Source organism: Phyllobates terribilis, unplaced genomic scaffold, assembly GCF_046119375.1.
Source record: "Phyllobates terribilis strain yellow unplaced genomic scaffold, ASM4611937v1 Scaffold_636__1_contigs__length_917067, whole genome shotgun sequence".
In the NCBI taxonomy this organism is placed as follows: domain Eukaryota; kingdom Metazoa; phylum Chordata; class Amphibia; order Anura; family Dendrobatidae; genus Phyllobates; species Phyllobates terribilis.
The window spans coordinates 604,201-621,986 of NW_027363396.1; the positions used below are offsets into that span (position 1 = coordinate 604,201).

A 17,786-nucleotide genomic window follows, 5' to 3' on the forward strand; every position below is an offset into this window, starting at 1 on the left:
AGAGGCTACTTATTTTACCCTGGAATGCCGGTATGTTGCAGGAACTGTGGACAAATGGGTCATACCCAAACGTCCTGCACGGGCAGGAAAGTAGACCGCTGCAATAATTGCAGCTGTTACGGACATTTAATGAAGGACTGTCCTGCTGGGAGGAAATGCAATCTTTGTGGTGAGGCGGGGCACATGTTCCGAGGATGCCCCAACAGGACCAGGACCAGGACTTACGCAGAAGCTGCATCTTCTGCAGCTGAGCCGATGCGCCCGCCGGTCTTCACTGGCGGGCCGGCGTCGGAGGGCGGTTCGAAGGGCGAGAAGGCTGGGATGGAGCAGGGAGCCGGAGGCCCCTCTGGGGCGGCCCCTGCATCGAAGTCCCTTAACGATGGGCGGACCTCGCATGGACCGGAGCGGAGGGGTCCTCCTTCTGGGAGGGTATCCTCCGTGTCGATGGTTCCCGATACTGATCCTGTTGGGCTGGAGGGTGGTGCCCCTGTGCGGTTGGCTACAGGGGACCACGCAGCGATGGCTTCAGGATCTTCCAGGGCGATTAGCCAGCCAGATGAGGGGGCTTTGCTTCTAGGTGGCGAACATCAGGGAATCTGTGTTGGTGATCTTATCCTGATGGACCAGTCTCTCCCCCTGGAGGAGGTGGAGGAAGAGGAGGACTGCACCAGTGACCTAGTGGAGTCTGCCCCGAAAAAGAGACGGAATGTCGAAGCCCCAGAGTCTCCTGGAATGTGGCTGGGAACCGTGACCTACGAGGGGGCAACCGCCGGCTCACAGAATATCGAGTCATTTGGGTCCTCTAGCCCGGATGTCCTGGAGCAATTTGGCATACAGGGCTTTGAGTCAGGTGTCCTCATGGAAGATCCACCACATTGACCTATGAATGCCCACATTAAGACTTGTCTCACTGAATGTGAGGTCATTAAAGAGCCCAGTTCGTAGGGCTGCTCTATTTAAGTACTTAGAAACCACTGACTTTGACATATGTTTATTACAGGAATGCGGGATACAACATGCACTAAATTATAATGACATCAAGACAGATTGGAGACTGGGGCCCTCCATCTGGTCTGGCTCCAATGACAACAAGTCAGCGGGGGTGGGCTTCCTCTGTCGTGGGAGAAATATTGCTATAAATACTGTCACAGAAATAGTACCAGGCAGAGTGGTTTTAGTGCATTTTAAATTTAATGGTTTTACCCTACGTGTAATGAATGTTTATGCTTCCCCTGATAAGCAAGAGAGAATTAATTTATTTGGGATATTGCCATTGTACTGTACTGGGTCATCTCCCCTGATCGTAGGGGGTGATTTTAATTGTCTTTGTGCTAGTGAACAACGAGCGGGGGGTGACCCTGTACGCAAATTGGATAAGTCATGTCATCTATTGAAAGATTTTATAACTGATTTTAAATTATGCGATGCGTGGAGGTCACTCCTGCCGACGGACCCTGGTTATACGTGGTCCGGAAGAGGGGTGTCCTCCAGGATCGATTTTATTTTCCTATCAGATGATTTTAACCCTGTAAAATGTGTTTTAACATCAAATATATTTTCTGACCATAAGGGCTTGGAGGTGCACCTAGAATACCGGGATGAACAGAGGGTCAACAGGGGCCTCTGGCGTCTAAGTACTTACCTGCTGGAGGACCCTCTGATTCGACAAGACTTTGGTAAAGCCTATCAAGCCTGGCGGCGACAAAAACCTTCTGATGCCCCTATGGTAACCTGGTGGGAAAATTTGAAAAAAAAAGTCAGAATGTTTTTTATAAAAGCAGGGAGACGTAAAGCTAGAGAGAAAAAAAGATGTTTTAGTGATCTTAACACCAAACTACAAACACTTTTTAAATTCAAAGAGCTAGGGGTGGAGGTGGGAGATGATATTGCTAGCCTAAAAACTGAAATTCAGAACTGCATAGACACAAAGGGGAAAGAGATTATTTTTAACTCTAGAGTGCAGCACTTGGAGGAGGGGGAGAAGTGCTCTCGCTTCTTCTTCAAAAAAGTCATGGATAAAAGAGAAGTGATCACAAATCTAGAGGGTGAAACATCTATGCAGGGAATGTTGAATGCTACTTTTAACTTTTATAAGCATCTTTTTAGTAAAAAGTGTATAGATGAGTCCTTTTTATCTGATGCTCTTAATGATCTCGATTTTAAGTTAAATTTTACAGACCAGGAGTTTTTAGAACGCGATATTGTTTTAGAGGAATTATTTTATGTTTTTAAAAGTTTCTCTAAGGGCAAAGCACCTGGGTGTGATGGACTACCTGTAGAGTTTTATCTTACTTTTTGGGACATTTTAAAAGAGGACCTTTTTATGCTTTTTAAAGAAGTTTTTATTTGTGAACAGTTGCCATTTTCGTGAGGAGAGGAGTGGTGTCTTTGATATATAAAAAAGGTGATCGCAGTGCTCTAGCGAATTGGAGACCCATAACTCTCCTAAACGTTGATTACAAGGTACTTGCTAAGGTGGTTGCAAACCGGCTCAGGAATGTCATTGCCAAACTAATCCTGCCTGAGCAGGTTTGTAGTGTACCAGGCAGAAGTATTTCAGAGGTTTTAAACGTATTAAGGGATGTAATTTGGTATTCCAGAGACCGGGGTCAAAATGTAGCTCTTTTAGCCCTAGATTTTGAAAAAGCTTTCGATAGAGTCTCTCATAGATTTCTTTTTAGAGTTTTAAAAAGAATGGGTATCCCTAATATGCTTTTAAATTGTATTAAGATTTTATATAAAAATTGTTTTAGTCAAATTTCTCTTAATGGCTTTTTAACAGATGGAGTTCCCCTTGAGTCCGGAGTGAAGCAGGGATGCCCCTTGTCGCCCATCCTGTTCATCTGCGCCATGGAGCCCCTGCTGAGCGCAATAAGGAAAGACAAAGTGATTAGAGGGGTTCCTGTTCCTGGCGGAGGTGGCAGTGATGTGAGAGTCTTTGGCTACATGGATGACGTGACGGTTGTGTGCGTGGACCCTGCTTCCCTCCGGAGGGCGGTGTTGCGCATTGAATTTTTTTCCCAGGCATCCGGGTTTAAACTTAATTTAAATAAATCTGAATGTCTGACTTTGGGATCCTGGGACACCGCCCAACTCCCGCAGCTCACTATAAAACGAGACAACGTAAAAATTCTTGGAGTTGTTTTTAACGAGGAGAATGTGGGAACTCAAAGCTGGGAGAATGTCATAGAAAAAATGTCAAAGAAAATATCATTTTGGGGTTTGAGGTCCCTAACAATGGAGGGGAAAATTTTAATTATAAAATCAGTGTTGTTACCCCTCATACTGTATATAGCTATGGTGTACCCCCCCTCTGATGTTTTAATTAAAAAAATGACTAGGATGATCTTTATGTTTTTATGGAACTCCAAAATGGAAAAATTAAGGCGAGAAATAATGAGGAAGAATAAAATGAACGGCGGAAGGGATGTCCCCGACTTACATATTTATTTGTATTTAAATTATTTCTGCTTTTGTTTCAAACATTTTAATGGTAATAGTGCGCTAAGTTATTTTTTAAAATATACTTGTGGGATGATTTTTAAAAGATGGTTTAAGTTGTCGTTGAATTCCCCTGTTTTACTATGCCCCCCCAAACACTAAGCAATCTTAGAAAAGACTGTTCGATTTTATAGCCTTGGTGATTTTAAAATGGACATTTTTAAAGACCGCAAGAAGCTTTTATCTTTTCTGAGGAGGAATGAAGATGTGACCCCCATAGTAAATTTCTCAGAAGAGAGGTCGAAGCAAGTTTGGAAGAATGTCTTCGGAAAATTTTTAGCAAATGGACATAAGGACATCGCATGGATGGTGGTCCACCAGTGCCTCCCCACCAGAGAGTTTCACCACAGGAGAGGCCTGGTGGCCAGAGCCAAATGCCCCAGAGACTCATGTGTTAATGACGAAACCACCTTGCACCTTATGTGGAATTGCCCGTTTGCACAGGAACTTTGGCACAAAGTTGGGATTCTTTTAAAATGGACTTGCGGTTTAAGAGATTTTAACCATGAATATGTTTTATATGGCCTTTTTAAATGTCCGACCCCTCAACAGTATTGTATATGTTGGTGCATGATTAACTGTTTTAAAGACGCCCTTTGGAAGGCACGCAATATTTTACTTTTTAAACGTGATGCTATTTCTGTGAAGGATTGTCTTAAAATTGCTTTTAGTCAGATGTATATTTATTACTTGAGGGATGTCAAATGTATTGGGAGGAGGGATGCTAATCGTATATGGGGTTTTTATGGGTGGAATTCTGTGTTTTATTAATGTATTTGTGTTGCTGTTTTTGATTGTAAAAAATCTTTTACGCACATAATAAAATATGTTGAAACCTGATCTGTTCTTATCAGTTTAATATCTGATACGTCCCCTATCTGGGGACCATATATTAAATGGATTTTTAGAACAGGGAGATGGAAAAAGAGCTTGCTCTGTCCACTCCACGCATTGACCTGGTATTGCAGTATCTCCAGGACCGGTGCACCCCTTCTTTAATGCAGTTTCTAAAATCAGAAAGAATTGAATTCAATGTTTTTTGTTCATTTTGCTTGTTTGTCGGATTTTGGGATGGACTCTTTGGCTTTGCTTTTCTTCTCCTCATTGGATTTTTCATGTTCAAATTTGCAGAAGCCAGATTACAAGCTCATTTTGGTTCAACTTCAGCAACTGTGCATTGCATTGCCATGTATTGTGATGCAATGCTATCTTTCTAGCTCTCCCTTTTTACTTCCTTTTGGATAAACAGACATATTAGGCAAGCATTTTGGAGCTTTCACCTAAATAACTACAGGTGGTGAGATAAGCTGCACAATATAATTGACCTTTCAGTATATTGTTGCACACACACCATCTATTTAGCAAATGCCCTTGTTATCAACAGCAGCCTTTTAAACTCACCTGAGCTAACAGGTATGTGCGCTGGTTACTCTGCTGCGCTTAAAATTTCTTTTTTGGTTTGCTACAATGCCTTTTCTGAAACGTTGTCTCCTTCTGCTGGAACACTGACTTCTTTCATTTAATGCCTGCAGACTATAAAAGAGAACCCAACCCAAAAAGTTTGGTTGATTAGTCTGTGGCATTCTGTTAAACTGTTGCTTATGGCGGTCTCTGTGAGCTTCTCAGCGACATTCAGCCAGCCAGGTATCCTGCCTGCAGTAGATGGAATGTGGCAATGGAACGCTGGCTGCGCGTGTCATAATAGGCTCTGAGCCTTTATATACCTGTGCACAGCAGCAGCCACCTTCAGTCTGCTGCTGGACAGCCAGCAGCAGCAGCAGCAGGAGAGGTATGTAATCAGGAGCCCTCCTGCTAAGGGTAGACAGCTGCTCGTTCCACCCCACCCCCCGCCTTAATTGGTTCTCCTCCCTTCCAACGGTGTTGAGGCGGGTGGGAACAGCAGGGGGTGAAGGTGCTGTGTTTAAAGAGGTGGAGTTATGCAGATCTAAAACGCGTGGATTGCAGCAGCAGCAAGCCGAAAAGTGCAGGCATGTAAGGGATCTAGAGGTTGACAACATGTCTTCTTAACGGGAGTCCAGGAGCTCATCTCCACAAATGGACTTTTCAGGATCCTTGGGTGGCTCCGTAGTTTGAAACCAATTCTGGTTATCGCTTCTCGGCCTTTTGGCTAAGATCAAGTGCTTTATTGCAGGAGATTGTGGTTGAAGGGCACTCGGGTACCCCTCTCCTTGGCCTGGCAGGATCGTCCACTTTGGTGGACTTAGCCTGCTTGCTGCTATTAGGGAGAGGGCTTAGTCCCAGGGTAACGAGTTGCGATCCCCCAGCTTCCAGGTGTTTTTCGCTGCAAGAACACTGGGAGCGCAGATTGCAAGCGGCTGCAATTTGCAACCTTGTTGCGTTTTTCCATGGAGGTTGACCCTAACCTCGTGCCTCTTTATGCGAGGCTAAAAAACTCTATCCGAGTTCACTTCACGGCGGGTGGCTCGGATATGAGGAAATTAGGGTATGTAGTCCAGGACGTGCTCAGGAACCTTCTTGGCGTACAAAGGAATGAAATTCTCTCCATCCAGGATTATCCCAGAAGAGGTGACTATGACATCACATTCACCGGAGAAGGTATTTTTAGAGATGTACTAGAAAAGTTAAAAAAAGTTGAAAATAGTCCTGTTTTGAAAGGGATACAAATTGTTGAGCACGTCCTGGATGAGGTAAGACTGGTTATTGTAAAAATATTTTCGCCCTTTGTTTCTGCTCCAGAAGTAATGTCATTTCTAGCAATTTATTTTAAAAGTGTTAAATGTATTGGGAAGATATTAAACAAATATAACATATGGACATCTAAGTGGAAATTCCTTGTGAAGTGTACAAGAGATCCAAATACACCAGGTGGTATACGGCTCCCCCCTGCCCGTTTCAAAATTGGGCAAACAAATGGGGATTTCTTCTTTTCTGGGATGCCAGTATATTGCAGAAATTGTGGGCGCTATGGTCATTCAAAAGAAAACTGTCATGTATCATGTAGAAATTGTGCTAGTGAAGAACATGAGACAAAAGAATGCCCTAAGGAAAAGAAATGCAGTTTTTGCCAGACTCCAGGTCACTTTTATTTTTCTTGCCCTCACAGATTTCGGGAAGATGAGCAAAAGGGGAAGTCCAAGACGTCCGACCAAGGACCAAAAGATCAGACCACCCCTCAGGAGGAGGAACAACAACCTGGAGCCTCTGGAGACAATAAGGGCGTACCAAATAGTGAAGTGTCTCCAGAGTCTATGACAGGTAAAATACCAAATCCCAAAACCTGGCTGCAGGACCTGCGGGAGTCTAAAAGGAGGGCTGAGAAGGAGCAGAAGGGCACTACTGGTAAGGTCAAAAGGGACCGGCAAAAGGCCGACACAGAAGCCCATGCCCAGTCTGGGTCTCCTAGTGCTGAGGGCGCTGAGTGGATAAAGGTGGGTCCTAAGAAAAAGAAAAAGGGTGGTTCGGAGGAGGCAGCAGGAGGTGAACAGATGGACACTTCTCCAGAAGGGGACGTGGACGCTGGACCCTCAGGGGTTTCGGTCTCCGCTGCTACAGGTGGGGACCGGGATCTTGCTGCCTCTGAAGAGTCAGAGGCTCTGCCTTGTGCGCAACCTCCTCCTATAGGACGACCTTCTACAGGTCAAACAGGGGCGGCGGAACCCCTCGGGGACCCACCTGATGAGGAACTGCATGGCCAGCCAATGGAGACCCAGCGGGTTCTGCCAGCCAGCCCTCCGAGCTATGCCAGTGTAGCGTCGGGTTTATATAAATGTGGTAATCTTTCCTCCTCCACGGAGACTCTCGTGACGATATTATCAGATGAGGAGGGAGGCGCAAGCCCAGTGGTCTGATCAGGTTCATCGGACTGGAAAATCCGTTGCTCTTAGTTACCTAAGTAAAATTTCTACATTTTCTAATGATGGCTGAACTGAAAGGTATTTCCCTCAACGTGAGAGGCATAAAATCTAACACGAGAAGAACTGCTCTTTTTAATTTTTTTACGTGTTTTACTGCATCTGTATTTTTTCTGCAAGAATGTAATATCCCACATGAAATGTCATATCAAAAATATAAAGATGAGTGGAAGTGTGGGCCATCTGTCTGGTCCGGATCGAATGCTGCAGGATCAGCGGGTGTAGCCATACTTTTTAAAGGGAACGTTTTAATTGATTTTATTCAGGAAATTTTACCAGGTCGTATTTTATTAGTAAAAGCTTTTATTGATGGTATTAGATGGCAGTTTTTAAATTTTTATGGATCCCCAGAGAAAAATGAAAGAGCCGAAATGCTTGATCTTTTACCATTATTTATTAATAAGTCTGAACCTTTTATCTTAGCAGGGGATTTTAATTGTGTTTTAAAAGGTGAAAACCGGCGCTCCAGCTCTGTAAGCAGGAACTACGATAAAACCTCAGGTATGCTACATGATATAGTCAAAGATGCTAAATTGATAGACATATATAAAGAGTGTCATAGTGACAGCCCAGAGGACGCCGGTTTCACTTGGAGCAATGCTAATTGTAGCTCTAGGATTGATTTTATTTTTGGTTCAGATAAAACAATACCTGCCAAATGTGAAGTTTTAGCTAATATATTTTCAGACCATAAACTTTTATCCTTTACCATAAAAGTAAATGACAACAAAAAATGTGGTAAGAAAAGCTGGAAAATGAACGTATCCCTTTTAACCGACCCGCAGATTTTATCAGATTTTATTGAGTTTTATAGGAAATGTAGAAAAGGGAAAAAAACAAATGAGACTATGAGTGTATGGTGGGATAGAATGAAAGTAAAAATAAAAGACTTTTTTATTAAAAAGAGTATATGTAGAGCCAAAGAAAAATATGAAGAATATAGAATTTTAAATACCCGCCTACAAACATTATTTAAGCTCAGAGACAATGGGATAGATGTACAAGTTGATATTTCAAACTTAAAAGAAGAGATTTCAAAATGGCTAGAACAAAAAGGAAAAGAGATAATTTTTCGTTCTAGAGTACAACATATAGAAGAAAATGAAAAGTGTTCCAGATATTTTTTTAGGAAAAATAAAAAAGAAAAAGTGATAATTGACCATATAGATGGTGAGAATAATATAAAAAATATGCTGGGTAAAGTTGAGGTTTTTTTTTCTAATCTTTTTAATGGAAAAAATATAGATAATAAATTAATGGATGATTCGCTGCAAGGACTAACAGCTGTTTTAGATCCCGCATCCCAAGAGTTTTTATCCCAAGTTTTAACGGAACAAGAAGTGTTAAAAACTATTAAAAGTTTTAAAACTGGAAAGGTCCCTGGTCCTGACGGCATCCCAATAGAATTTTATGTATGTTTTTATGATATTTTAAAAGATGATTTGTTTTATTTGTTTACTGAGGTTTTTAATAATAAGGTATAATTAAATTCCTGGAAGAAAGGTGAAGTCTCCCTCCTATACAAAAAAGGTGATAAATCAAAATTAGAAAACTGGAGACCAATAACACTTTTAAATTGTGACTATAAAATAATGGCTAAAATTTGTGCAAATCGTCTAAAAGAAGTCATCAGCAAAGTTATTCATTCTAATCAAGTGTGTGGGGTGCCGGGGCGCAGTATATGGGACAATCTGAATTTAGTGAAAGACTGTATTGAGGATGTAAAAGACAGAAAGGGGAAAATGGCGATTTTATCTATTGATTTTGAAAAAGCATTTGACCGTGTCTCACACTTTTATCTTTTTAAAGTTTTAGAGAAAATGGGCATACCAGAAGGGTTTTTACTATCGCTTAAAGCATTTTACAAGGATTGTACAAGTAAGATTTTAGTGAATGGTTTTAAGACACAAGAGGTATTTTTACGGTCAGGGGTGAAACATGGATGCCCTCTGTCCCCCCTACTGTTTATCTGTGCACTGGAACCAATGTTATGTGCAATACGCCAAAATAAACAGATATGCGGTGTCCCTCTGCCTGGAAGCGGTGGTTTGGAGGCCAAGGTTGTAGGCTACATGGATGACGTGGCGGTCTTGTGTACAGATGCACCATCACTTACGGCCACTCTCCATCAAGTGCAATCCTTTTGTCTAGCTTCTGGTTTTAAAATCAATTTTAATAAGTGTAACATTTTAAGTGTTGGGGGGATGATTTTACGTGATGTACCAATTAATGTCTCCGAATCCATTTCCATTTTAGGTATATCATTCACTGAAAATAATGATGGTTATAATAGTTGGGAAACAGTTACACAGAAAGTAAATACGAAAATATGTATGTGGAACATGAGGAGACTTACAATGGAGGGTAAAGTATTGGTTTTAAAGATGGTGATTTTACCTCTTTTATTGTATCTTAGCATGGTTTTCCCCCCGCCTGTTAATGTTTTAAAAAAGATAACCAAAACCTGTTTTACCTTCTTTTGGAATTCAAAAATGGAAAAGCTGAAAAGAGAAATCGTGATGAAATCAAAAGTAAAAGGTGGTAAAGATTTTCCAGATTTTAATAGGTTTCTTTTAATCCATCTGTTCGTTTACTGTTTTAATGCCCTTTTTAAGAATCACTATTGGTCCTTTTTTATGCGTTTTAATACAGGATTTTTTATGAGAAAGTTTGGATGGTATGAAGTTAATATATCTGTGCCCCATGCTTTTAATTTGTCGACGCATTATGAGATTTTAAGGAAAATAGTGTCCGATTTTAATTTAGGGACTAAGAAAATAGAGGAATTAAGAAATAGTAAGAAACTAATTAAAGAAATACGTAAAAGTGAGGAAATATGTAATGTTGACAGATATGATGATGACAAATCTATGTCTATCTGGAAAATGATTAACGTTTTTTATCTTTTTAATGAACAGAGAGATCTGGCTTGGAGTTGCATGCACCGCTGTCTTCCTTGCCGGGCATTCCAATACAGAAGAGGATTTGTGAGGTCTGCCATCTGCCCAAGAACCGGATGCCAAGACGAGGAAACGGTGGAACATCTATTATGGACATGTAATTTTGCAAAGGATTTCTGGAGAAGACTGCTCCCCCTACTGGAAAGGGTGGCAGACCTCAAGGACTTTACATATAAAACTGTGCTATACGGACTTATGGAATGCCCCACAATGGACCAGTACACAATGGCTTGGAAGACAGTGAACTGCGCCAAGTCATCTCTCTGGAAAGCGCGCAACATTGCTATTTTTAAACAAGATGTTTTATCAGTGAATGATGTTTTAAGTTTATGTTTATGTGAAATGTATACTTATTATTTAATTGACAAAAAGAAGAATGTACATATTTCCAAAAAATGGCTTGTTGACCAATGGAACCTAATTATTTAAAATCTTTGTATTTTTTTGTTTTGTAAATTTCATTTGTCTTTTAACGTTTGGTATTTGTTTAATTATGCTTGTAATTTGTTAAAGTTTTAATAAACGGTTTTATGCCTCTGCAGGGGATAGCCAAATTAAAAAAAAAAAATCTGTTCTTATCAGTTTAATATCTGATACGTCCCCTATCTGGGGACCATATATTAAATGGATTTTTAGAACAGGGAGATGGAAAAAGAGCTTGCTCTGTCCACTCCACGCATTGACCTGGTATTGCAGTATCTCCAGGACCGGTGCACCCCTTCTTTAATGCAGTTTCTAAAATCAGAAAGAATTGAATTCAATGTTTTTTGTTCATTTTGCTTGTTTGTCGGATTTTGGGATGGACTCTTTGGCTTTGCTTTTCTTCTCCTCATTGGATTTTTCATGTTCAAAGTTGCAGAAGCCAGATTACAAGCTCATTTTGGTTCAACTTCAGCAATTGTGCATTGCATTGCCATGTAATGTGATGCAATGCTATCTTTCTAGCTCTCCCTTTTTACTTCCTTTTGGATAAACAGACATATTAGGCAAGCATTTTGGAGCTTTCACCTAAATAACTACAGGTGGTGAGATAAGCTGCACAATATAATTGACCTTTCAGTATATTGTTGCACACACACCATCTATTTAGCAAATGCCCTTGTTATCAACAGCAGCCTTTTAAACTCACCTGAGCTAACAGGTATGTGCGCTGGTTACTCTGCTGCGCTTAAAATTTCTTTTTTGGTTTGCTACAATGCCTTTTCTGAAACGTTGTCTCCTTCTGCTGGAACACTGACTTCTTTCATTTAATGCCTGCAGACTATAAAAGAGAACCCAACCCAAAAAGTTTGGTTGATTAGTCTGTGGCATTCTGTTAAACTGTTGCTTATGGCGGTCTCTGTGAGCTTCTCAGCGACATTCAGCCAGCCAGGTATCCTGCCTGCAGTAGATGGAATGTGGCAATGGAACGCTGGCTGCGCGTGTCATAATAGGCTCTGAGCCTTTATATACCTGTGCACAGCAGCAGCCACCTTCAGTCTGCTGCTGGACAGCCAGCAGCAGCAGCAGCAGCAGGAGAGGTATGTAATCAGGAGCCCTCCTGCTAAGGGTAGACAGCTGCTCGTTCCACCCCACCCCCCGCCTTAATTGGTTCTCCTCCCTTCCAACGGTGTTGAGGCGGGTGGGAACAGCAGGGGGTGAAGGTGCTGTGTTTAAAGAGGTGGAGTTATGCAGATCTAAAACGCGTGGATTGCAGCAGCAGCAAGCCGAAAAGTGCAGGCATGTAAGGGATCTAGAGGTTGACAACATGTCTTCTTAACGGGAGTCCAGGAGCTCATCTCCACAAATGGACTTTTCAGGATCCTTGGGTGGCTCCGTAGTTTGAAACCAATTCTGGTTATCGCTTCTCGGCCTTTTGGCTAAGATCAAGTGTAGTATCTGTTCTTATCAGTTTAATATCTGATACGTCCCCTATCTGGGGACCATATATTAAATGGATTTTTAGAACAGGGAGATGGAAAAAGAGCTTGCTCTGTCCACTCCACGCATTGACCTGGTATTGCAGTATCTCCAGGACCGGTGCACCCCTTCTTTAATGCAGTTTCTAAAATCAGAAAGAATTGAATTCAATGTTTTTTGTTCATTTTGCTTGTTTGTCGGATTTTGGGATGGACTCTTTGGCTTTGCTTTTCTTCTCCTCATTGGATTTTTCATGTTCAAAGTTGCAGAAGCCAGATTACAAGCTCATTTTGGTTCAACTTCAGCAACTGTGCATTGCATTGCCATGTAATGTGATGCAATGCTATCTTTCTAGCTCTCCCTTTTTACTTCCTTTTGGATAAACAGACATATTAGGCAAGCATTTTGGAGCTTTCACCTAAATAACTACAGGTGGTGAGATAAGCTGCACAATATAATTGACCTTTCAGTATATTGTTGCACACACACCATCTATTTAGCAAATGCCCTTGTTATCAACAGCAGCCTTTTAAACTCACCTGAGCTAACAGGTATGTGCGCTGGTTACTCTGCTGCGCTTAAAATTTCTTTTTTGGTTTGCTACAATGCCTTTTCTGAAACGTTGTCTCCTTCTGCTGGAACACTGACTTCTTTCATTTAATGCCTGCAGACTATAAAAGAGAACCCAACCCAAAAAGTTTGGTTGATTAGTCTGTGGCATTCTGTTAAACTGTTGCTTATGGCGGTCTCTGTGAGCTTCTCAGCGACATTCAGCCAGCCAGGTATCGTGCCTGCAGTAGATGGAATGTGGCAATGGAACGCTGGCTGCGCGTGTCATAATAGGCTCTGAGCCTTTATATACCTGTGCACAGCAGCAGCCACCTTCAGTCTGCTGCTGGACAGCCAGCAGCAGCAGCAGCAGGAGAGGTATGTAATCAGGAGCCCTCCTGCTAAGGGTAGACAGCTGCTCGTTCCACCCCACCCCCCGCCTTAATTGGTTCTCCTCCCTTCCAACGGTGTTGAGGCGGGTGGGAACAGCAGGGGGTGAAGGTGCTGTGTTTAAAGAGGTGGAGTTATGCAGATCTAAAACGCGTGGATTGCAGCAGCAGCAAGCCGAAAAGTGCAGGCATGTAAGGGATCTAGAGGTTGACAACATGTCTTCTTAACGGGAGTCCAGGAGCTCATCTCCACAAATGGACTTTTCAGGATCCTTGGGTGGCTCCGTAGTTTGAAACCAATTCTGGTTATCGCTTCTCGGCCTTTTGGCTAAGATCAAGTGTAGTATCTGTTCTTATCAGTTTAATATCTGATACGTCCCCTATCTGGGGACCATATATTAAATGGATTTTTAGAACAGGGAGATGGAAAAAGAGCTTGCTCTGTCCACTCCACGCATTGACCTGGTATTGCAGTATCTCCAGGACCGGTGCACCCCTTCTTTAATGCAGTTTCTAAAATCAGAAAGAATTGAATTCAATGTTTTTTGTTCATTTTGCTTGTTTGTCGGATTTTGGGATGGACTCTTTGGCTTTGCTTTTCTTCTCCTCATTGGATTTTTCATGTTCAAAGTTGCAGAAGCCAGATTACAAGCTCATTTTGGTTCAACTTCAGCAACTGTGCATTGCATTGCCATGTAATGTGATGCAATGCTATCTTTCTAGCTCTCCCTTTTTACTTCCTTTTGGATAAACAGACATATTAGGCAAGCATTTTGGAGCTTTCACCTAAATAACTACAGGTGGTGAGATAAGCTGCACAATATAATTGACCTTTCAGTATATTGTTGCACACACACCATCTATTTAGCAAATGCCCTTGTTATCAACAGCAGCCTTTTAAACTCACCTGAGCTAACAGGTATGTGCGCTGGTTACTCTGCTGCGCTTAAAATTTCTTTTTTGGTTTGCTACAATGCCTTTTCTGAAACGTTGTCTCCTTCTGCTGGAACACTGACTTCTTTCATTTAATGCCTGCAGACTATAAAAGAGAACCCAACCCAAAAAGTTTGGTTGATTAGTCTGTGGCATTCTGTTAAACTGTTGCTTATGGCGGTCTCTGTGAGCTTCTCAGCGACATTCAGCCAGCCAGGTATCGTGCCTGCAGTAGATGGAATGTGGCAATGGAACGCTGGCTGCGCGTGTCATAATAGGCTCTGAGCCTTTATATACCTGTGCACAGCAGCAGCCACCTTCAGTCTGCTGCTGGACAGCCAGCAGCAGCAGCAGCAGGAGAGGTATGTAATCAGGAGCCCTCCTGCTAAGGGTAGACAGCTGCTCGTTCCACCCCACCCCCCGCCTTAATTGGTTCTCCTCCCTTCCAACGGTGTTGAGGCGGGTGGGAACAGCAGGGGGTGAAGGTGCTGTGTTTAAAGAGGTGGAGTTATGCAGATCTAAAACGCGTGGATTGCAGCAGCAGCAAGCCGAAAAGTGCAGGCATGTAAGGGATCTAGAGGTTGACAACATGTCTTCTTAACGGGAGTCCAGGAGCTCATCTCCACAAATGGACTTTTCAGGATCCTTGGGTGGCTCCGTAGTTTGAAACCAATTCTGGTTATCGCTTCTCGGCCTTTTGGCTAAGATCAAGTGTAGTATCTGTTCTTATCAGTTTAATATCTGATACGTCCCCTATCTGGGGACCATATATTAAATGGATTTTTAGAACAGGGAGATGGAAAAAGAGCTTGCTCTGTCCACTCCACGCATTGACCTGGTATTGCAGTATCTCCGGGACCGGTGCACCCCTTCTTTAATGCAGTTTCTAAAATCAGAAAGAATTGAATTCAATGTTTTTTGTTCATTTTGCTTGTTTGTCGGATTTTGGGATGGACTCTTTGGCTTTGCTTTTCTTCTCCTCATTGGATTTTTCATGTTCAAAGTTGCAGAAGCCAGATTACAAGCTCATTTTGGTTCAACTTCAGCAACTGTGCATTGCATTGCCATGTAATGTGATGCAATGCTATCTTTCTAGCTCTCCCTTTTTACTTCCTTTTGGATAAACAGACATATTAGGCAAGCATTTTGGAGCTTTCACCTAAATAACTACAGGTGGTGAGATAAGCTGCACAATATAATTGACCTTTCAGTATATTGTTGCACACACACCATCTATTTAGCAAATGCCCTTGTTATCAACAGCAGCCTTTTAAACTCACCTGAGCTAACAGGTATGTGCGCTGGTTACTCTGCTGCGCTTAAAATTTCTTTTTTGGTTTGCTACAATGCCTTTTCTGAAACGTTGTCTCCTTCTGCTGGAACACTGACTTCTTTCATTTAATGCCTGCAGACTATAAAAGAGAACCCAACCCAAAAAGTTTGGTTGATTAGTCTGTGGCATTCTGTTAAACTGTTGCTTATGGCGGTCTCTGTGAGCTTCTCAGCGACATTCAGCCAGCCAGGTATCGTGCCTGCAGTAGATGGAATGTGGCAATGGAACGCTGGCTGCGCGTGTCATAATAGGCTCTGAGCCTTTATATACCTGTGCACAGCAGCAGCCACCTTCAGTCTGCTGCTGGACAGCCAGCAGCAGCAGCAGCAGGAGAGGTATGTAATCAGGAGCCCTCCTGCTAAGGGTAGACAGCTGCTCGTTCCACCCCACCCCCCGCCTTAATTGGTTCTCCTCCCTTCCAACGGTGTTGAGGCGGGTGGGAACAGCAGGGGGTGAAGGTGCTGTGTTTAAAGAGGTGGAGTTATGCAGATCTAAAACGCGTGGATTGCAGCAGCAGCAAGCCGAAAAGTGCAGGCATGTAAGGGATCTAGAGGTTGACAACATGTCTTCTTAACGGGAGTCCAGGAGCTCATCTCCACAAATGGACTTTTCAGGATCCTTGGGTGGCTCCGTAGTTTGAAACCAATTCTGGTTATCGCTTCTCGGCCTTTTGGCTAAGATCAAGTGTAGTATCTGTTCTTATCAGTTTAATATCTGATACGTCCCCTATCTGGGGACCATATATTAAATGGATTTTTAGAACAGGGAGATGGAAAAAGAGCTTGCTCTGTCCACTCCACGCATTGACCTGGTATTGCAGTATCTCCAGGACCGGTGCACCCCTTCTTTAATGCAGTTTCTAAAATCAGAAAGAATTGAATTCAATGTTTTTTGTTCATTTTGCTTGTTTGTCGGATTTTGGGATGGACTCTTTGGCTTTGCTTTTCTTCTCCTCATTGGATTTTTCATGTTCAAAGTTGCAGAAGCCAGATTACAAGCTCATTTTGGTTCAACTTCAGCAACTGTGCATTGCATTGCCATGTAATGTGATGCAATGCTATCTTTCTAGCTCTCCCTTTTTACTTCCTTTTGGATAAACAGACATATTAGGCAAGCATTTTGGAGCTTTCACCTAAATAACTACAGGTGGTGAGATAAGCTGCACAATATAATTGACCTTTCAGTATATTGTTGCACACACACCATCTATTTAGCAAATGCCCTTGTTATCAACAGCAGCCTTTTAAACTCACCTGAGCTAACAGGTATGTGCGCTGGTTACTCTGCTGCGCTTAAAATTTCTTTTTTGGTTTGCTACAATGCCTTTTCTGAAACGTTGTCTCCTTCTGCTGGAACACTGACTTCTTTCATTTAATGCCTGCAGACTATAAAAGAGAACCCAACCCAAAAAGTTTGGTTGATTAGTCTGTGGCATTCTGTTAAACTGTTGCTTATGGCGGTCTCTGTGAGCTTCTCAGCGACATTCAGCCAGCCAGGTATCGTGCCTGCAGTAGATGGAATGTGGCAATGGAACGCTGGCTGCGCGTGTCATAATAGGCTCTGAGCCTTTATATACCTGTGCACAGCAGCAGCCACCTTCAGTCTGCTGCTGGACAGCCAGCAGCAGCAGCAGCAGGAGAGGTATGTAATCAGGAGCCCTCCTGCTAAGGGTAGACAGCTGCTCGTTCCACCCCACCCCCCGCCTTAATTGGTTCTCCTCCCTTCCAACGGTGTTGAGGCGGGTGGGAACAGCAGGGGGTGAAGGTGCTGTGTTTAAAGAGGTGGAGTTATGCAGATCTAAAACGCGTGGATTGCAGCAGCAGCAAGCCGAAAAGTGCAGGCATGTAAGGGATCTAGAGGTTGACAACATGTCTTCTTAACGGGAGTCCAGGAGCTCATCTCCACAAATGGACTTTTCAGGATCCTTGGGTGGCTCCGTAGTTTGAAACCAATTCTGGTTATCGCTTCTCGGCCTTTTGGCTAAGATCAAGTGTAGTATCTGTTCTTATCAGTTTAATATCTGATACGTCCCCTATCTGGGGACCATATATTAAATGGATTTTTAGAACAGGGAGATGGAAAAAGAGCTTGCTCTGTCCACTCCACGCATTGACCTGGTATTGCAGTATCTCCAGGACCGGTGCACCCCTTCTTTAATGCAGTTTCTAAAATCAGAAAGAATTGAATTCAATGTTTTTTGTTCATTTTGCTTGTTTGTCGGATTTTGGGATGGACTCTTTGGCTTTGCTTTTCTTCTCCTCATTGGATTTTTCATGTTCAAAGTTGCAGAAGCCAGATTACAAGCTCATTTTGGTTCAACTTCAGCAAC

At 42.5% G+C, this 17,786-nt stretch overlaps 7 non-coding genes across 7 annotated transcripts; all 7 read left to right on the top strand.

The window, feature by feature from the left end:
• Nucleotides 1–4,302: 4,302 nt before the first annotated feature.
• Nucleotides 4,303–4,494, top strand: LOC141234557 (U2 spliceosomal RNA). The gene has a single exon (XR_012300526.1). It is a non-coding gene; the product is annotated as a U2 spliceosomal RNA (small nuclear RNA).
• Nucleotides 4,495–10,875: 6,381 nt separating this feature from the next.
• LOC141234567 (U2 spliceosomal RNA) lies at nt 10,876–11,075 on the top strand. The gene has a single exon (XR_012300532.1). It is a non-coding gene; the product is annotated as a U2 spliceosomal RNA (small nuclear RNA).
• Nucleotides 11,076–12,193: 1,118 nt separating this feature from the next.
• Nucleotides 12,194–12,384, top strand: LOC141234324 (U2 spliceosomal RNA). The gene has a single exon (XR_012300305.1). It is a non-coding gene; the product is annotated as a U2 spliceosomal RNA (small nuclear RNA).
• A 1,115-nt stretch (nt 12,385–13,499) lies between these two features.
• Nucleotides 13,500–13,690, top strand: LOC141234325 (U2 spliceosomal RNA). Its single transcript, XR_012300306.1, has one exon. It is a non-coding gene; the product is annotated as a U2 spliceosomal RNA (small nuclear RNA).
• A 1,115-nt stretch (nt 13,691–14,805) lies between these two features.
• LOC141234440 (U2 spliceosomal RNA) lies at nt 14,806–14,996 on the top strand. Its single transcript, XR_012300419.1, has one exon. It is a non-coding gene; the product is annotated as a U2 spliceosomal RNA (small nuclear RNA).
• Nucleotides 14,997–16,111: 1,115 nt separating this feature from the next.
• Nucleotides 16,112–16,302, top strand: LOC141234326 (U2 spliceosomal RNA). Its single transcript, XR_012300307.1, has one exon. It is a non-coding gene; the product is annotated as a U2 spliceosomal RNA (small nuclear RNA).
• Nucleotides 16,303–17,417: 1,115 nt separating this feature from the next.
• On the top strand, nt 17,418–17,608 carry LOC141234327 (U2 spliceosomal RNA). The gene has a single exon (XR_012300308.1). It is a non-coding gene; the product is annotated as a U2 spliceosomal RNA (small nuclear RNA).
• Nucleotides 17,609–17,786: the final 178 nt, after the last annotated feature.